Source organism: Lytechinus variegatus, chromosome 15, assembly GCF_018143015.1.
Source record: "Lytechinus variegatus isolate NC3 chromosome 15, Lvar_3.0, whole genome shotgun sequence".
In the NCBI taxonomy this organism is placed as follows: domain Eukaryota; kingdom Metazoa; phylum Echinodermata; class Echinoidea; order Temnopleuroida; family Toxopneustidae; genus Lytechinus; species Lytechinus variegatus.
The window spans coordinates 8,752,230-8,771,391 of record NC_054754.1 but is presented as its reverse complement, the minus strand read 5'-3'; the positions used below and the strand labels follow the sequence as shown (position 1 = coordinate 8,771,391).

The window sequence follows — 19,162 nt, the reverse complement described above, 5'->3', positions numbered from 1 at the left end:
AGATAAAGATATTTTTCAAGAGGAACAATATAAAATCCAATGTTACACAATCACTATGTGAAATTATACCAAGAGAAAGCAGTTGAATTGCTGATAACCAACTTGGAGCAATCTTACTCCAGAGATCATCTTCAAGTAACAGGTGTAGGGAAAGTGATTTTCCGTGATCTCGGAAAACGGACGGAATTCACGGAAAGGGCCTTTTGAAACGGAAAGTGCCATTTGAAACGGAAAATCACGGAAAACATATTTTTCCTCAAAATACAAAGAACAGCAACAGAAATTACTCCAAAATCTCAACAAAATATGAATATTAAATGGCCACAAAACGTGACTGCACTCAACTTCATCACACGAGATCGTACCCCTTGCCCCTACCCATAACTGGCCGGGCACCGGGCCGGGTTGGGCTTATCGAAAACAACATTCACAGCACAAGTCATTTGAACAACACGGTCGTGTGTTGCTGCCCTCTACGTTCAAAGATATAACAGCACGATATCGAGGTCTTGAAATCCAAAATTGCGGATAGGCAAAACTGTTGACTACTGAAAACGATGTCCAAAAAACCCCAACATTATCAATGAAATTTCATTTAACCGTAAAATAATGCTAATATAGTGAAAGGTGAGGATGTATTCATATTAAATGTGTTTGTCACATTATTTTGTGTACCTACATAGATCCGTTTAGAACGGATTCTGTTGCGTTGTTAGTACAGCACTTGGCAGATACAAATTTTGGATTGTCACTTTAATATGCTTGTACACAAAGTCTATGGGAAAAACAGAATTTCCGTTTTCTGACATGCTGAAACAGAATTTAGGATTTTCTGAAACGGAAAAGGCAAGTTTTTTAAACGGAAAATCACTGTCCCTACAGATGTGTTGGCTCAGTTGGTAGAGCGTCCGTCTCACAACTAGGAGGTCAGGGGTTCAAACCCCAGCCGCATCAGACCAAAAGACGTTAAAGATAGGAGTTGCTGCCACCCTGTTAGGCGTTCAACTATTAAAGGGATAGAGCCTCCTTGATCTGGCGCTGCACAGCGGCTGCCGGGCCCACGATCAATTGGGCAAAGCAAATTTTCAGAGTATTTCATTTCATGTCTATTTCGAACAATAAAAAAAAAATATGGATGAGACAAGATGGACATGGAAATGTGAATTTCAACTTTGATAAAGAGGTAGTATTTAATTTGTCTTCACTGGTTGATACAAATAAATGTATACATGTATGTATAGTTTTGTAGATGCCTATCAATTCGATGCACGCATGAATGATATATGAAAAGAAGTTTCATTATTGAGCCAAAATCTAATTGTTATTTACTTAGTGACATCATTGAAAAATGAGCCTGAGATAGCACGAGAGAGCATCTAGAACCCTATAACTTCCACGGCCCTAATTAAGCCTGCCCTGGACCCCAACCTCAAGGGACTTTGCACTTCGTGCTCACAATATATGCACGAAGTTAGGGGATCTAGGTGTGAGAATCTCCAGATCAGGTGCTTTGGGTTGGAGTCTCTGAATCAACATTTATCAGTTGGTCAAGTCTTACTTATTCAGTTAATTGTGCAAGTCTGTGAAATAAAGTCAGTCAAATGCATTCATCGATCAACATATAGGCCCGTATTCTGAAGTCAGGTTTAACTTGGACCATGGTCTAACGCTGTGCTTAAATTATGGGGAGCCCCCCCCAAAAAAAATCATATTTGAGATGGTCAAAGAATTTTTAGCGGTCGCGTAATGACAAAATTCATCAAGGGAGGGTCAAATTGACCCCCTCCCAAATTAAGGGTTAAACTTTAAATACAAAGACAGCACTTATACATCTTTTCGTTGTTAAAAATGAATTCCTTGTCCAAAATAACATTGAAATTGAAGCAAAAAATCATTAAAATAGCTTAGGCCTATGCAGAAGCAGATATATACAAATTTGACGAAAATGGGTTCGAGTCAACTACCTTTTTGCCCCAAATCATTTTTGGGGCAGCACCCCCTCAATGTTTGACCAATTTAAGAAAAAAAAGGGTGTAAAAATATGCAGGAGCACAAATAATAATAATAGCCAATTTTTATAAAGCGCTTTTCCCAGAATGGCCCAAAGTGCGTTACAGCATAATATTACCCCGGTCATTGGATTCATTTCAATCAAGCACGAAAAGTGCACAATTTTCCTCTCCCTGGCGAGCATTCCTTGCATTCGTCGCAGCCACATAATGGTGCTGGCAAAATCAAACATACAATATCTTTCACATCCTACCGGGTACCCATTTAGCACCTGGGTCGAGAGTGGCGAAGTGTGGATTAACGCCTTGCCAAAGGACGCTAGACCACAGTGGGATTCGAACACACGACCCTCTGTTTACATGGCGAAAGTCAGAACCACTACACCACGGCTCTTCCACTGTGTCCTTTATTTTTTTTTTTCTTCTTCTTCTCTCTCTCTCTTAGTTTAAGGATTTCTAATTTGTATATTTTGTATGTTCTACATTGTAAAGCGCTTTGATATGATTTCTTGAAAAGCGCTATATAAGTTAAAGTTATTATTATTATCTACATGTATAGAGCTGGTGCTCTCTCCCAAACATTGACATTTTTTCACTCTGTATAGCCCACCACTAATATAACACGCTCAGTGACCCTATTAAAATGATGTTTGACCTTGATCATGTGACCTAGTAATATTTGATTACCCTTATGTCTACATTTCATAAAATATATCCATGAACTTTCAAATTTATAATGGCGATTAAACAATTACTGTACCCCCAACTTGGCCAAAGTTCATTGGCCCTAAATGACCTTTGACCTTGATCATGTGACCTGAAACTCAGGCAGGATATTCAGTAATGCTTCATTACCCTTATGTCCAATTTCATTTAACTTGGTTTATATACTTTCTAGGTTTTGATGACATTTCAAAGACTTAACCTTAGGTTAAGATTTTGATGTTGATTCCCCAAACATGGTCTAAGTTCATTGACCCCTTTGACCTTGGTCATGTGACCTGGTACTCGGGCAGGATGTTTAGTAATACTTGATTAACCCTATGTCCAAGTTTCATGAACTAGGTCGATATACTTTTCTAAGTTATGATGTCATTTAAAAAACTCAACCTTTGGTTAAGAGTTTATGTTGACGCTGCCGTCTCCGTCAGAAAAGTGGTGCCTATAGTCTCGCTCTGCTAGCAGAAGAGAAAAAACCATGCCCTTTTTTCAATCATTTTTGGTAGTTTGATTAGTGGTCCCCTCCCCCCCCAAAAATGAGAGGATTTCAATTGTTAATACATCTTGATTAAAATGTCATTCAAATTAAAATCATTCTTTTGAAAATAACAATTTCTGAGTTCATTGTAAAAAAATAGTCAAAATTTTGAAATACTTTTGTAAAAAAAGTTTCCCTTATGAATTTTGACGATGCCGTAATTGGTCTCCCATTTCAGTGGTTGCGAAAATCAGCTCAAACAACATGACCATGTAAGTAGTGGTGAGTGAAATCGCATTTTCTAACTAATCATTTATGCGAAAATCAATCAATATTTATGTTTATCTAGCAAAAAATCAACTTATCCCAATTAAAGTAGGGTCTTTAACGAAATGCGTGATCGCCCATTTGCTTCATGTTTTGGAGCAGCATCACTTGTACTGAAAGTGGAAATTAAAGCTGCAAAATTTTCAATTTCGTCCAGCCTATACTCACATGATACATAGGCACACTCCATGGCTCCATGGAGAGTAAGCTATATACTGGCCTATGAAATGAGTTTGCCATGACATGTCGAATGGAGACAAATATGGAATTCTGGGCGCACTGCTTTAGTCTGGTATACCCAGTGAGTAGTTTTGTGTCCGGACAGACAGGTTGTGTGTCCAGACGATTGGTTTTAAAGTTAAACAACTACTTGGAAAGCAAGCAGAGTTTCATCAACATTTAGTATGATGGTGGTCCCTACCTAACGATTTGAGTTAAGATTAAACATGAATTTCTTTTTATTTCACAAAATCTTTTAGTTGATAAAGTTCCTTACATCATTATGAGTTAGTGTGCCAAATATCTCATGAAAATTTGAACCAAATATATTATTTTCTTGGAAAAAACCTCGGGCAGTCTTTTCCAGATTGAACAATAAAATGGTGCCCCATGTCTGTGCACCCATTTACTTTGCACGCAAATCAGGGATTTTGATGACAAAGGCTGCATTTTTGAGGCCGTCACAAGATGGTTCATTATTTTTCCACAAAGTTCATTATTTTTCCACCATTTTGAATCAGATTTTTTAATGAATATCTGTCCATGTATTGCATTTGTAAAGTTTGTGTTTGTTGCCAGATACACATGTGCGCGGACAAGTGAGAATGCGCAGACTGGGGGAACTTGCCATACGAAAAGTTGACAATATCATAGAGAACAAAATTGAAGAAGATTACAACCTTTGAATTCATATTTCTTTGGTGTAATCCAAAGACAAAAAAGAAGGCTTCCAAATCTAAGGCAGTATCCGGACCCTAACCCTAAGAGCTTCGGTCTCTGTTAAATTGGTTGTTCCAATGAACTGCGTAGGCTCCACTCACCAAATACAGAGACCGAAGTTCTAACTCGATCTGTACAGGGACTCAATGGCATATGTTTATGTAATAAGTTCAGATAAACCAAGAAAGTGGGAGCTGCGCGACAGCCGAAGTAAATCACTGTTTTTGTCCTTTTAAGTTTATCATTTTCCTGTTTTGGTGCATTTCAGGCCAACATGGAATAATATTCTTTATTTTGGTCCAGTTTTTTTTATATATTTTTATGAAATAAAGACAAAAATCAATGAGACCTGTCAGGGGGATTTTCCATTGCCAATCTCCTGATGGCGGCTGCACGATTGTGAGCTGTCTGTGTACGAGAGGAGAAATATAAAAAAATAAAAATGTTAAAAAACTCCTCGAAATAGACGGCTGCCAGCTGTCTAAGTCACAGGCAGATCAAATTAATCACACTAGTCACAGATTTTTTAACCTTGCTTGAAAACAGTCTGTTACAAGCCTTGAAATAAGCGGGCGCTGAGCGCAAATTCGCGCTCATAAAGCCATCAGTTGCGCCCATAAAGCCCCAAAATCATCAAAATTTTGACGACCGGGCGCAAATATTTTCCAGGTAATTGCGCCCGCCGTGAGCAGTGAAGCCATATCATACATGTACATGTAATTTAAATATCTGAAAAGCCAAAATCAAGTAACTTTCAATTTACGATAAACACAGTTTAAAATTGCCAAGTGCGTGTTTTTTTCTGTACCATAAAAAGTGAGCTACGTCCGTCTTTTTTTCCTGTAATACATGTGCGCGCGTGCTTCCGGTAGCGGTTTTTCCATACTTCACCATGTGCAATTTCTAATGCACACATTTCCAATTGGGATATCACAATTCTGCGATAAAGTAATTCGAATTGCACAGGAGATAAATCCCTGTTCACAGCATTAGATGTGCGAGTCTTTTATCCTCACAGTCGCCGACTTTGCTTGTTAAAACGGAGCCTTAATAATAAAAAATCACTTAGCTTATAGTTGTGAATTGTAGCTTTTTAATTTCTTTCTTGGAGAGGGGTAAATATCAGACAATAAATCATCAAACAAGGCTCCATCTAAAAAAAAAAAATAGGACGCCGCCGTGCACTTGAGTGTGGTGTTAGCTAGCCTGTTTGAGCTCATAATCTCTGCCAGAGCTCTGGGTGAGAATTCTATCAGTAATGGCCTAAGTGATGGTGATTTTCTGTTTCAGATAGAGTTTAGATTTCATGTTAATTTTTGAAAGCTGTCAAAAAACTTTATGATTTCTTCATTGTGATGAATATTTAAGTTATTAATGAATACATTTTCACCAAATTTAGACTCTCCAAGAGTGAAAGGCATTTTCTGTGGAGATCTGCGTTTTCAAATAACTTGTGAAAAACTTAAGGTACACTTGTACATGAACCTACAATACTCAAGATACATGTAGGCCTACATAGCCTGTTGCTACATTTATATGTGCTGGAATTTGAATAGACTGAGTTAGATATTGATTTCATTTCTTCATTTCTTTAGCATAATTTATATGCAATCCAAGTGCACCTCACAATCACACACAAACACTCACCCACACCCATGATTCTAACCATGAAAAAACCTTAAAAATTATTTATTTTTTTCTAAATTTATTATTTGATCTGAATTCTCTCTTTCTCCATCTCTCTATATTTTCATTTTATTCATTTATTTAGATTTTTTTTTTTTTTTTTGGGGGGGGTTCGTTGATCGTGGTTCATTAAAGATGAAAATAAATTAGCCCATGTGTGTGTGGTTGTAAAGGGGATGTGGAGTGAGAGTGTCAAAACACACTTAAACATTTAAATCTGATTTCTTAAATGTTTGAATAAGCCTAATACTTAGCATATGCTATTCATGTACGAATTAAAAAATTACAGGAGCTGTGCTTACTATAAACAAATTTGCGGTGTGGTTCACCGTTATATATATATATATATATATATTTTTAATTGCCCCCGGTTCCTGTAAAAAACCTGTGAGCCGGGGGCAATTTAAAAAAAGAATTGCCCCCGGCTCACAGGTGCTTATTTCAAGGCTTGGTCTGTTAGATCTAATCCCTTTCGCAGCTTATTCTGGATGCTAAACTTGGGAAAGAGAAAAAAAAATGCAACAGATGGATTTTAGCTGTCTTTTTGTGTGATTCAGTGATGTGACGAGAGATGCCAGTGGGTAGAGAAAAAAATAAGGAAAAAAAATAAATTAAAAAATAAGGAAAGTAAAAGCTTGGCACGCTGACCCATGAATCATTTGCGGTTCGCTTGATGCGTTAACATTGTAGGGTGCCCATTTGTATGGTACAAGATACAGACATTTCAATACTAAGAGATGTGATTTAGGACTAAATAAAGAAAATATCCCTCTACCTTTTCACAAAATTAAAAGATAATAGCCTACATATTTTCTGCTAGTTGACCTGTAATTATGGAATATCATCTTAAGGTCATTTCCATTCATATCCCTGCATGCATGTGAACACTGACCTGAATAGAATAAAATTTTCATGCGGGCAGTTTTGGAGCAAATCTAAAACTTTCATTCTCTTGGCCTTTGCATGTTAGGCTTGCATCCACACAAATTCAAGTCTTTGACTTTGTATCAAGTTTGCAGTTCACAACTTCCAGATGCATGACATATCCACATAAATCTAAGTCCTTTTATAAAAAAATAAATGCAGAAAATTAAACGAACAGCGAGAAAGAAATCTCACGATCGCAAGTAAGAAACCACGCCGCACAACTGACAAGCGGTCCAAGCGGATACAGGCTAAAAGGCTTCCCCGCATACATAGACACAGCAATTTCCGCTCAAAAACAGCTGCAAAATCCTAGCGCGCGGATCGCATGTGTTACAAAACAGAATGCGAGCGCTATTAACTTCAATGCAATGCGTTTTGCGAGCACTTTATAAAAATGAAAGATGAGAGACGGAGAAAAAGGGGAAAACCGGAAATGTTTACGTTACACAAAATGAAAAAAAAGAGGTAAAAAATAAGGATCAAAGATTGAAAGAAAAATACAGAATTCCGTAAAATTAAAAAGACGGAAAACTGACATCCCTGCATGACCTGACTGTGTGTTCATGTATGGATTTGTTGGTGTTGTTGCAAAACTTCTTCCCAAAATTCAATCATGTCAATGCCTATCCCTCCCCATGCTCCCCGCCTGGGCCTGCTTGGGCTTGGCTTTACGAAATTATGTTCCTAATTTAATTTAGACTCTTCTAGTACTTACATTCATTTAAAGACAAATTGACTGCCGTGTACCACTGCTGTCATAGTAGCTTATCAGGTAACTCTTCACTCTGATGCAAATGAACAAGAATCCTCTTCACGTCACATACGTTGTTGATGTTGATACTAGTCCTATGCCATATGTCTCCCTTAGTCCCAATTGCATTTAATTTGTGTTTGTAAATAATTGCTGCGCTGCGATATCCCCTCCCATTGCTATAAGTAATTCGTCGTAGACGGCGGTAGTTAAATATTGAGGCTTTTGGGTATCGATGGGCTCAATATCTATCTATCTATCTATCTTTCCATTTATTTATTCATTTTTTATCTATCTATCTATCTATATATCTATTCAATTATTTATTACAAAATGAATAAAATGTTTGAGATTACATTGATAATAAAGTATATAATACGTAAAGTATCCAATGTACATACATAGGTGCGATAACATCGGCCTATAGATATAGAACTATGATTAGTTGAAACACCTTATAGTCAGGTCCAGATTTTAGAAAATGTGCTCAGAAAAAGTGCTTTAGGCATTTTGTGTTAATGCTGATTTATCAATTGCTTTAAGGTAATTCAGGGGTGCTGAACCCAAAAATGCTGTTTGCCAAACTTGATTCCGACGTTTTCATCCTCAAATCGGCAAAAAACAAAATGACGGCATTTTTAATGCAGTTTCCCATATTAAACGATTTTTATGGGTGATTATATCTAAAAATTGGGATCTATGCGTTATTTTTTATACCCAGGGTTGCAAACATAATGTGTCCGATTGATTCGTCAGTCATCTTTAATTCCAAGATGGCTGCTATGATTCACAGCTGCTTATGATTGATAAATATTATGGCAAAATGTTTGATAATTTGGGGCGATGCTGGCATATTCACATTGGATATCTTTAACGTGTACGCCATTTTTTTCCTAGCCTGCATAGCAGAAGCAAGACATGGACCCCGCTTTTCCGACGGCGGCGGCGAAGTCAACATCAAATCTTAACCGAGGTTAAGTTTTTGAAATTTTATAACTTTTAGGGTTTAGATGTTTAGTTCATGAAACTTAGGCATATTAGGAATAAACAAAGTCTATTGACACAGGTTATAGTTACAAAACGTTGTCAAGGTTACCTGGAAATCTAACATAGCGTCCACAACGGCAGTCGTTGTACCATCAATTCCAAAAATCAAGTAAATCCTCAAAATCAAAATAATCAAAAAGCTTTCAACGCAAATAATGAATCAGGACATGTTTACAAGAAAGAAAGTCAGTGAGTGTGTCAGAGAATCCAAGATTACCTTCCAAAAATGGCGTCTAATGGACGTTGTTACTTTGAAATGGTCCAAATTCATATAATATCCACCTGGTAGAAATAAATTTGGGGTCTACCGAGAATAAAATAAAACATATAAAAACATCATGAATCCAAAGGGAAAATTACATGTACATTGGAAACATTTCAAGGTTTATCAGTGGTGCAGTTTTGCCTCCCAAAAATAATGATGGCTTAAAAAATAGTTGCTATTTCTTAAAAATCTGGCTGCAAAGTTCATATACATACTATCTACCTACAATGTAAAGACATTTCTGGGCCTTTCTCATGATTTCAAGGGTCGATATAGGTGAAGACAGATGTCCATTTTGTCAAAAGATTGAAGAACGCTCCAAAAATTACATTCAAATTGGCCACCATTATTACAAAAATGACAATACTTCATATTCCATCTATTGCCACTGTTTTGGTGTCTGTGTTTCTAAGACTCATGAAAATATGTTTTACAAGAATTAGTGAATAATTAGGTGGTGGTGCACCAATAAGTAAACATCCAAAAACAAACTTTGAAAAATAAGGTTCACTTTCACCTAAAAATTTCCATAATTCACAGATAAGTATTTCAAGACACGTCATTTTTGTGCTCAGGACTATCCTATATGGTTTCATGATGAGAGGACAACAGTCATTTTCACGCAATTTTAGAAGTCGCTTTGGACTTTTTACGACGAAAAGGAAACTGACCATCTTTTTTATTAGTTCCGATTTATTATTTCAGCCTTCAAACCACAATACATGTAGTGTAGATTTTGTTCACCTAATTATGACTATGTTTAGCCGATGGAAGTCTTTTAAGACTCACTTTGAAAGCCAACTTTAAATAATAGGAAAAATGGACCGCTTCATACCATTGTAACTAATCCAAAAGTATTATTCAACCCTTGAAACCATACACTCTAAAAAATGAAGTGCTAATTCAGCTGTTAAAGAGCGTGTATAGTGGCTGCACTTCGGAGTGCTGATTTGTCTAATTCAAATTTGAACGAGAAAAATCACCACTCCGAAGTGCAGTCACTATACACGCTTTTTAAGAGCTGAATTAGCACTTCATTTTTTAGAGTGTAGTGTAGACACCAACATCATATTTCCCAAATGGATTTTAAATAGATTATGTCAATTATTGAGTATTAGTCTCCTTAATTGGAAGCCATTTTGGATTTTTAGACCTACAGGACCATTGATTGCCCTTGTAACTTATTCTAATGTATTACTTGACTATTAAAACCACGGGTTAGACAACCTACATGTAATCATATACCTCAGGCGGATATTATTAAAACAAACTATGACAGTTTTTATGTAACAATAGCCATTTTAGACCCCCAATTTTGGAAGCCTTTTTTGGATTCTTGGACATGCTGGATCTCTGACTGTCCTTGTAACTTGTCCTTATTTATTACTTGACCCTTTAAACCATGGGTATAACACCATAATCATAATTATAACCCGGGCTGATAATAAACAAACTATGTCAGTTTTCTGGTGAGAACGGCCTATATAGACTCCATTTCGTCGGCCTTATGCCAAAAGGTCCTTAACCCGATTTTAGGGGTTCTGAATATTTTATAATAAATTTAACACATTTCATGTAAAACTTAATAACTTAACACGTTTATCGAAATTGGCTTCAAAAGCAAAAAAACGACCACAAACTTTTGATTATTAGAAAGGCCAAAACCTTTATAAACGCCATTATCTCGGAATGGCCAAAAGCAGTTAAGGCCCTTTTGGCATAAGGCCGACGATTTTTGGAAGCCATTATGGATTTTTGGACATAATGGAACTACTAACTGTCCTTGTATCTTGTCCCAATCTAATACTTGACCTTTTAATCCATGCGTCATACTAAAAAATCATATTCTCCAGGCGGTTATTAAACAAACTGTCGGTTTTCAATTAACGACAGACATTCTATACTCCATTTTAAATTTGCAAACCATCCTGGATTTTTTAACATGGAGGACCATAGACTGTCTTTTTACTTAATTGTTCCAACGTATTTATTGACCCATTAAACTATGGGTTAGACACCAACATCATATGCCCAAGGCAGGTATTAATTAAACTATATGTCGGATTTGGGTTTTTTATAGATAACAACAGCTATTTTAGACTCCAATTCTGAAAGAAATCTTGGATTTTTTGACATAGTGGGCTGTCGACTGTCCTTGTAACTTGTCCCGGTATACTTCTTGACCCTTGAAATTACCAATGAATACAACCCAAATAAAAGACACTAAAATACGTAAAAGATGAAATATGAATTTTTAGACCATGGCAGCCATTTTTACGCAATCTTGGATTTTCAGGTACCCTGGAGTGCTTATGTTCCCTCTTTCCCTTTTCGCCTTCCTCCATTGAATACATGTATGCACCGGAAAAGGTGTCTAGGGTAGATAAAGCGCTTGTTATTTTAATTTTCAGTTGATGGCGGCCATCTTAGACGCCATCTTGAAAATAACCACTTTCCCGGATACGGATTATGGTGGATTTTTAGTATGTTATTTTTGAGATCAAATAGTACCAAAAACCGTTGACAAACATTTTTGTTACAAATTTTGGGGGTCAGAATAGAGTAAAAATGGGTGTAGAATGGCGGCCATTTTGTTTTTGCCAATTTGAGGATTTTAACATCAAAATCAAGGTTGGCAAACAGCAAATTTGGACTCAGCGCCCTCAAATTATGTTAAAACACTTCTCAATTCAGCATTAACACGATTTGCCTAAGGCAGTCTACTTTTCTCAAATCTGGACCTGACTATTAACCTAAATTTGCATCACTTAAGACAACAAACAAACAAAATAAGAATATCATTAGAATAAAAAGAACACAATACAAAAGACAAAATAAAGGATAGTCTTACCCAACAAAAAGTTGATTTAAATAAAAAAAGAGAAAAATCCAACAAGCATACCAATGAAAATTTAATCAAATCGGATGAAAAATAAGAAAGTTATGTTATTTTAATGTTTAGCTTAATTTTACACAACAGTTTATCAGCACATCCTGCAGGGTCTCTATGCAAATGAGGAGGCTGATGCCGTCACCCACTCATTATTTCTTTTGTATTTTATTAAACGAAATATGAAATATTATTATAATTTTCTTCTCATTTTAATGTGAAAAAAGATTTATACTTCCCTGAATATATGGAATTGCGCATTGTTTTAACATTTTATGGTTAAATCAAGTTGATCCTTATTGTCAAATTTATAAAAATTTCAATATTGTATAATTAAAACAATAAAAAAAAAACACACAAAAGAAAGTGAAAGAAAGGGACCGTCACCAACTCTTTCATTAGCATGTCACGGAGTTCTGCCTATAACTATTTTGTGAAAAATAAAGTAAAACTTTGCAATGTCATAACTTTCTCATTCTACATCCGATTTTGATGAAATTTTTAACATTATGCTTGTTGGATTTTTCTCTATTGATTTAAATTAACATTTTTCTGGGGTGGAATTGACCTGTAAGGGAGAGGGGAAATAAAAATTAGAACAGAAACGGTGAAAAACTCACCGTGATATTGAACAGTCAATATTTCCTTTACAAAAAAAAAACAATGATGTATTATTCCTCATGTCATTCTGGACCATTGCTTTAAACAAAATTGTGAAAATTCTAAATATGATGGATTTGAAGAAATTGAATATTGCACTTTCATGTTTTCTTATAAACAAAATCTCTTGCCGATTTCCCTAAGAAAATTGTTATTTTCTATTAAACACATTATTCCATAAGAAATGCTCGAAATATTCACATCCCACTGTGACAGTAACATATACTTGCCTTTTAAAAACATCATATTTTTTATTAAGGACCGGTTATTTGGAAATCAATCCCTTCCCATATTCAATTTAGCCTTTCGGTATCTGTTTTGAAAACGAAATACAAAACATTTTAATCGTCAAATTTTTAGACTTATTTTTGACTCTCTCACTCCATCCCATCCACTCTAGTTTTTAGTGTAGGTTTTTTTTTGTTGGGGGAGGGGTTACCTGTATTTGTGATTTTCTTGTATTTTATGTCTATAATTTTTTGTTACGGGTTGACCTATCACAAGGTATTATTCATTTTCGGTCATTTTCCTCCTTATTTTCATTTATTGTTTGATGAACATTTGCTATTTTTACATCGTCATTTATTGTCTATGTTATGTATTTTTTTGTTTTATCTGATTTCTTGAGGAGAAATACATGAAACTGAAATTAAAACTGATGTAGTCATAGTAAATTAACGTTTCACGAAAAAAATGATTAAAAAAGGTGAAAAAATCGTAATAAAAACATCATGTTGTCACACTCATTATAATGTATATCAATTTTCACAAAATACTGCATAACTTTAAAATTCATAGCTTTGTTATCTGTTATCAGATTTTGATGAGATTTACAGAGGATTGCCCGGAAAATTTTACTCTATTTATCCGGATATTTATTTATACAGATAGATCTCAACCAGGAGTAAAAGGTTTTAAATCGTTGACGTTCAGCCACGAGAGGTTCTGGGCACCGGCTCCGCCAGCACCCCTCCAGCATAGCGCTGGCATACAGATGGAAGGTATTGAGCCCCCCCCCCCCGAAAAAAAATGATTTCACCGTCTTAAATTTTGAAAGTATGTTTGGGTGGGGGGGGGGGAAATGGGGTAGGGTGTCAATAAACGTGTAATTTTTTTATGCCATCTGATAAAGAGTTTCATGGAAATGATCACAGGTCGCATTTTACTGATTCATGGTTCTATTGATCTCTAATTGGACAACCACCGCTTGCCTCCAGGGGCCCGTTGCAGAAAGAGTTGCAATCGATTGCAACTCTAAAAATCATGCGCAACTTGATTTTCAACCAATCAACAGCGCGCATTTGGGACTTGCGTTTGATTTTTTGACTTGCGTTTAAACGCAACTCTTTCTGCAACAGGCCCCAGGACAATTAAAAATAAAAGTAACCAAATACAATGACATTCTATGAGAACCATCCCGTTAGAGACAACTCTGGAAAAGGAGGCAAACTATAGACCGAGTACTAGTATAAGGCCTCTGAAATTCAGGGCCCCTGATACACGTGCGTCGGGTTTGAGGCCGCCTCCGACGCCGGCCTTAGAGTAGCCTTTACTCCAGCAACTTGGGTGGTGATACACATAGGCCTACTCTGAAAGAGGACTATGGGGAGGGGTAGGGGTGATAATAAAATGCGCGTATTCTAGGTGCTTTCAGCCCCCCCCCCCCCCCGGGTAGGCGAAAAGGGGGCGCCAAAAAGAAGAAGAATGTGAGGAAAATAAGAGGGGGAGAAAAGAGGAGGGAAAGAAGAAGATAAAAAGAAAAAAAAGGAAAGAAAGAGAAAAAAAATAAGAAGAGGGAAGGGGACTCCGAATTGATGTTTGACTTAGGGGCGCCGAATTGATGTTTTACTTATAGGGGCACCGAATTGATCTTCAACCTAGTAGGGATGTGCCGAATTGATGTTCGACATAGGGGGGGGCACCGAATTGATGTCCGACTTTAGGGGCGCGCTGAATTGATGTTTTAGTAGGGATGCCGAATTGATGTTCGACATAGGGAGGCGCTGATTTGATGTCCGACCTATAGGGGCGCGCCTGATTGATGTTCGACATAGCATAGGGGCGCCGAATTGATGTTCGATATTTAGGAGCACCAATTTGATGTTTGTCCTGAGGCGCCAAATTCATGTTCAATCTTATGTTCAAATTCATGATCAGCTCGCGCTTGGCGCTCGCATAAAATGTTGAGATAACCCCCCTTCCTGATTACCAAACGTGCTTACATACTTTCCAAATTTGAGGCCATTCATGGATACTTTTTTCATGAAAACATTAAAAAAAAGTGGTCTTCAATTGCCCTGGCGGCAGTGGTGTAACTACCGGCGGGGGGGGGGCACGTGCCCCTAATCGGTTGACAAAAAACGGGGACAAGGATAAAAAGAGGAAGAAAGAAATAGAAACGTAGTGGGGAGAAAAAATTGTATCAATATATCATTTTTTATTAATCCTGTTTTACTAAAACATCGATCATCCCATTTTCAAGTCCATATGCACCAAATATATTTCCTCGCACTTCCAGTTATCATTGTTTTATGTAGTGACATATGCTTCCTTTTCATGACTGTTTAAAGTGATCGCCCCCTTTGAAGGTCTAAATATGGATCATTTCCAGTCCGTATTTACCTTCGCATTAGTGAGATATGTCTGCTCTTTATGAATTCCAACAAACAGTCCTTAAAATGTCCCCTTTTCTGGTCTGAATATCAAAATATCAAGAATTTTCAGCTCGCGCTTCGCGCTCGCATCATTTTGGTTAATATGGCCTTGCTGGATTCCTAAGGTTAAACCTTGTAATGGCAATCTTCGGGTCTGAATTTAAAAAAAAATTCAGCTCGCGCTTTGCGCTCGTAATATTTGACTAGTGAGATACGTACCATGTTCATGATTACAATGACTACGAAAGATTCTTCACGTGTTAAGGTGTAATTCTAACAAAAGAGCGCTTGGCGCTCGCAGTAGACGACAATGGAGAGATAGGCCTATGTATCCTCTTTATAAATTCATAAAAAGAGTCCTTAAAATGTCCCTGATTGGCATGATTGGGGTCAATATATACAAAAATGCCTGCTCGTGCTTCGCGCTCGCATTTTATGTTTAGTTAGACAGATACGAATGATTAAAAAAATTGCTTACAATTTCCCCTTTTTAAGTCTGAATGTAAAAACAAAATTCAGCTTCGCGCATGCGTTATTTGATCAGTGAGACATCGTTTTAATGGCACGGTCCTTTATTTTTTATGAATTTATTTGTCTCTATTAGGTCGGTATATCTGGCTATCAAGAGCGCTTTGCGCGCCCACTAGGTGACTAAAAAAATTTGCTCGTACCCCGCCCCACCCTCCATGCCGTAACCCACGGCACGCCACTGCCTGACGGGAGGGGGGGGGGCGCCATCTTCCAAAAGTTCACAGGGGCGCTAAAATCAGGTCGGACAAGGAAAAAAAATCTTCAACCACAAATAAAGGATTTCGTACAAGCAACAAAAGTTCAAAGGAGCGGGCCACTTGTGGCTCGTCAGGGATCAGTTGTAACTCGTCGGGGGGGGGGGGGTAGGGATACGTCTCCTTCATGGGCTGTGACTTGTCAGGGAGGCAGTCTGCCCCCCCCGTAGGTACGCTAATGGTAATGCCCCTACAATATACAAATAGCGAATAGGCATGAGTGCGATGGTGCGAGATTTCGCATGAGGTGAAAGAAAGATGCTCTATTCAACGAGGCGTTAGCCGAGTTGAATAGAGCATTTCTTTCTTTCACCGAATGCGAAATCTCGCACCATTGCACGAATTAGAATATTCGCTATTTGTGTTGTACAACGCCTCGGAATCTAGCGAAAATATGAAAAAAAACAAAAGTTTTTCCCTCCAGTAATCTATGAAAAGGGAGCAAAAATATTGAAAGCGAAAAGCAAAATCCCACAAGCCGGGCCCACAAGCGCACATGATCTTGGACAGCATTGCGCATTTAGCCAGCGGGCTGTACGCGCATTGTTACCTTATTCAATGAAATCGCATTGTGACGTCACCTCCTAAAGCCGTGCAATGGTACATTTTGGACGGTACATTTTGGATGGTACGTCTTTGTGTGCAACGGTACGAATGTGTGACATTCAGCCTCCCATTTGATCGCGTACAACAAGCTAAGTAGGCGTTGTACAACATGCAATGGTCATGCAATCACATTTCATGGTAATCTTCTATTGATCTCTTGGACACCCATCGCGTGCCTCCAGGGCAAGTAAAGAACCACATAACCAGTGGCGGATCTACACAGTCTTCTGAAGAAATCATTCATACTGTTAATTTGCTCAAACTTAACAGTGTGTAGATAATTTCACACTATGGTCACCTCCACCTCGGCAGTCAAGACACGGAGAGAGTGGTCTATGTGTGAATATCTTATTCACACTGGTAGTATCCCTAAATTAGACCTCAAAATAGCCAATCTGGAATGAAATTATTGGAAATGGTTTTTCAACTGATTTGAGTAGGTATGGGTGTCAACATTTACCCAAAAAAAAGTTTGGAGGAATACGGGTTGAGGAAAGCGGTTTTTTCAAGGTCAAAGGTCAATGACCTTTTCATATATACTGTATAATGATATCTTTTGCTTGTTTGTTTGCTTGAAATTTATTTCTGCGTTCCACATGTTCAACATAATACAACATAATCAATTACATAGATTTTACATATATATATATACATTTTAGACGCACCTATCATTTACAATCTCTTTCTGAATATAAAAAAGTATATGAAAAATATTATTTAACTAAATTTCAGAACGCAGGAGACCGTCGTCATGAGCGACCTGATTGATGTTGACGACGGCCTCAATATCTCTGAGATGGAAAGCCGCAGGTTGGTGATAATGGTGTCAAAATGCACAAATTTTTACCAGAATATCAAATAAAATAAAATTAAGTACCTAGCATGCACATTCACCGATAAAATTCAAGGTCAAAGCCTTTCAAAGGTCAATGACCTTTTTTACATTATATACCATACTGTATAATGGTATCTCTGAGATGATAAGGTACATGCTAGTGATCATGGTGTCAAAATGTACAGATTCTTACAAGAAGGTAAAATAGAATAAATGTGAGTACCTACAATGGACATTCACCAATAAAATTCAAGGTCAAAACTTTCAAAAGGTCAATGACCTTTTTACATTATATACATCATACTGTATAATGGTATCTCTGAGATGAAAAGGCGCAGGTTGGTGATCATGGTGTCAAAATGCACAGATTCTGATCAGAAGATCAAATAAAATAAAATTAAGCACATAGAATGCATATTCACCCATAAAATTTAAGGCCAAAGGTCAATGACATTTTATACATTTATACCATACTATATCATGGTATCTCGAAGATAAAACGGCGCAGGTTGGTGTTCTTACAGGAAGATCAAATAAAATGAAATTAAGTATCGACAATGCACATTCACCCTTAAAATTCAAAGACAAAGGTCAATGTCCTTTTTGACATTAGATAATAATAATGGTATCTCTGAGATAAAACACCGCAGGTTAGTGATCTTGGTGCCAAAATGCAAAGATTTGCACAAGAATCTTCTGAAAATGGGTAGGATAGGTCTAACTCTCATGTCACAGCTAGCATCATCTGAGAGCATTTCCAAATAGCAGAGGGATGATGATGAAGTGAAGGCCATCATTAGAGCTGCATGTATATCAGCTTCAACAAAGATGAATTCCCGTATTATTATTAATTACCTCTCATTGCGAGCTGCCAGAATCTCTTGAGATGCTAATGTTGCAGGACAAAACTTCATATCTGCTCTCTACCGTACGTCACCCATGATGCTATTTCTACTAGGTATCAGTTTGTACAAGGATCATTATTTGGTCCAGAATCACTGAGTGTTATCATGCACAAATTAGGCATATGATATGATAAAGAAATTCAAAAGGAGATAATAGCTTAAAAGTGCACATCCATTGACCTAACAAAACACCTACAGCACCACGTCCAGTTCTTGAAAATCAAGCTATGCAACATATCAGTAATAATAGAGACCCTGGTCTGACATCCCTTGACAGAACGTTATTAGGCTTTCATTGAATGGGCCAGCCAGATCAAAGTCCTGAAAATGTCAGAAGGTTTTCAAGAGTTTAATTACTCTTTGCTGAAGTTGAGATACTTAACTTCATTTACTATGACAAAAGCTGCAGCTCTAATGATTGCCTTATACATGTATATTAATATTTATTAACTTTTGACCTTTGACTTTGGATATCAAAGGTGAAGGTTAATTCTTTATGATTATTTTGTGCCTTTTCATCTTCTTGCAAAAATTGCTTTTTGACACCAAATCACCAACATGCAGCATTTTATTTCAGAGATACCATTATACAATATATAGCCTATGGAAATAGGCCTTTGACCTTGAACTTAATGGATTAATATGCATTCTGGGTACTTGATTTTATTTCATTTGATC

General features: G+C 37.0%; 1 protein-coding gene across 1 annotated transcript in view; it reads right to left on the bottom strand.

Moving 5' to 3' along the window:
* Positions 1–7,981, bottom strand: part of LOC121428792 (GTPase-activating protein and VPS9 domain-containing protein 1-like) — a 62,638-nt gene extending 54,657 nt beyond the window's left edge. The window contains exon 1 of the mRNA XM_041625628.1: positions 7,802–7,981. The gene's annotated coding sequence lies outside the window, so the exon portion shown is untranslated. The remainder of the gene's footprint in view (positions 1–7,801) is intronic.
* Positions 7,982–19,162: the final 11,181 nt, after the last annotated feature.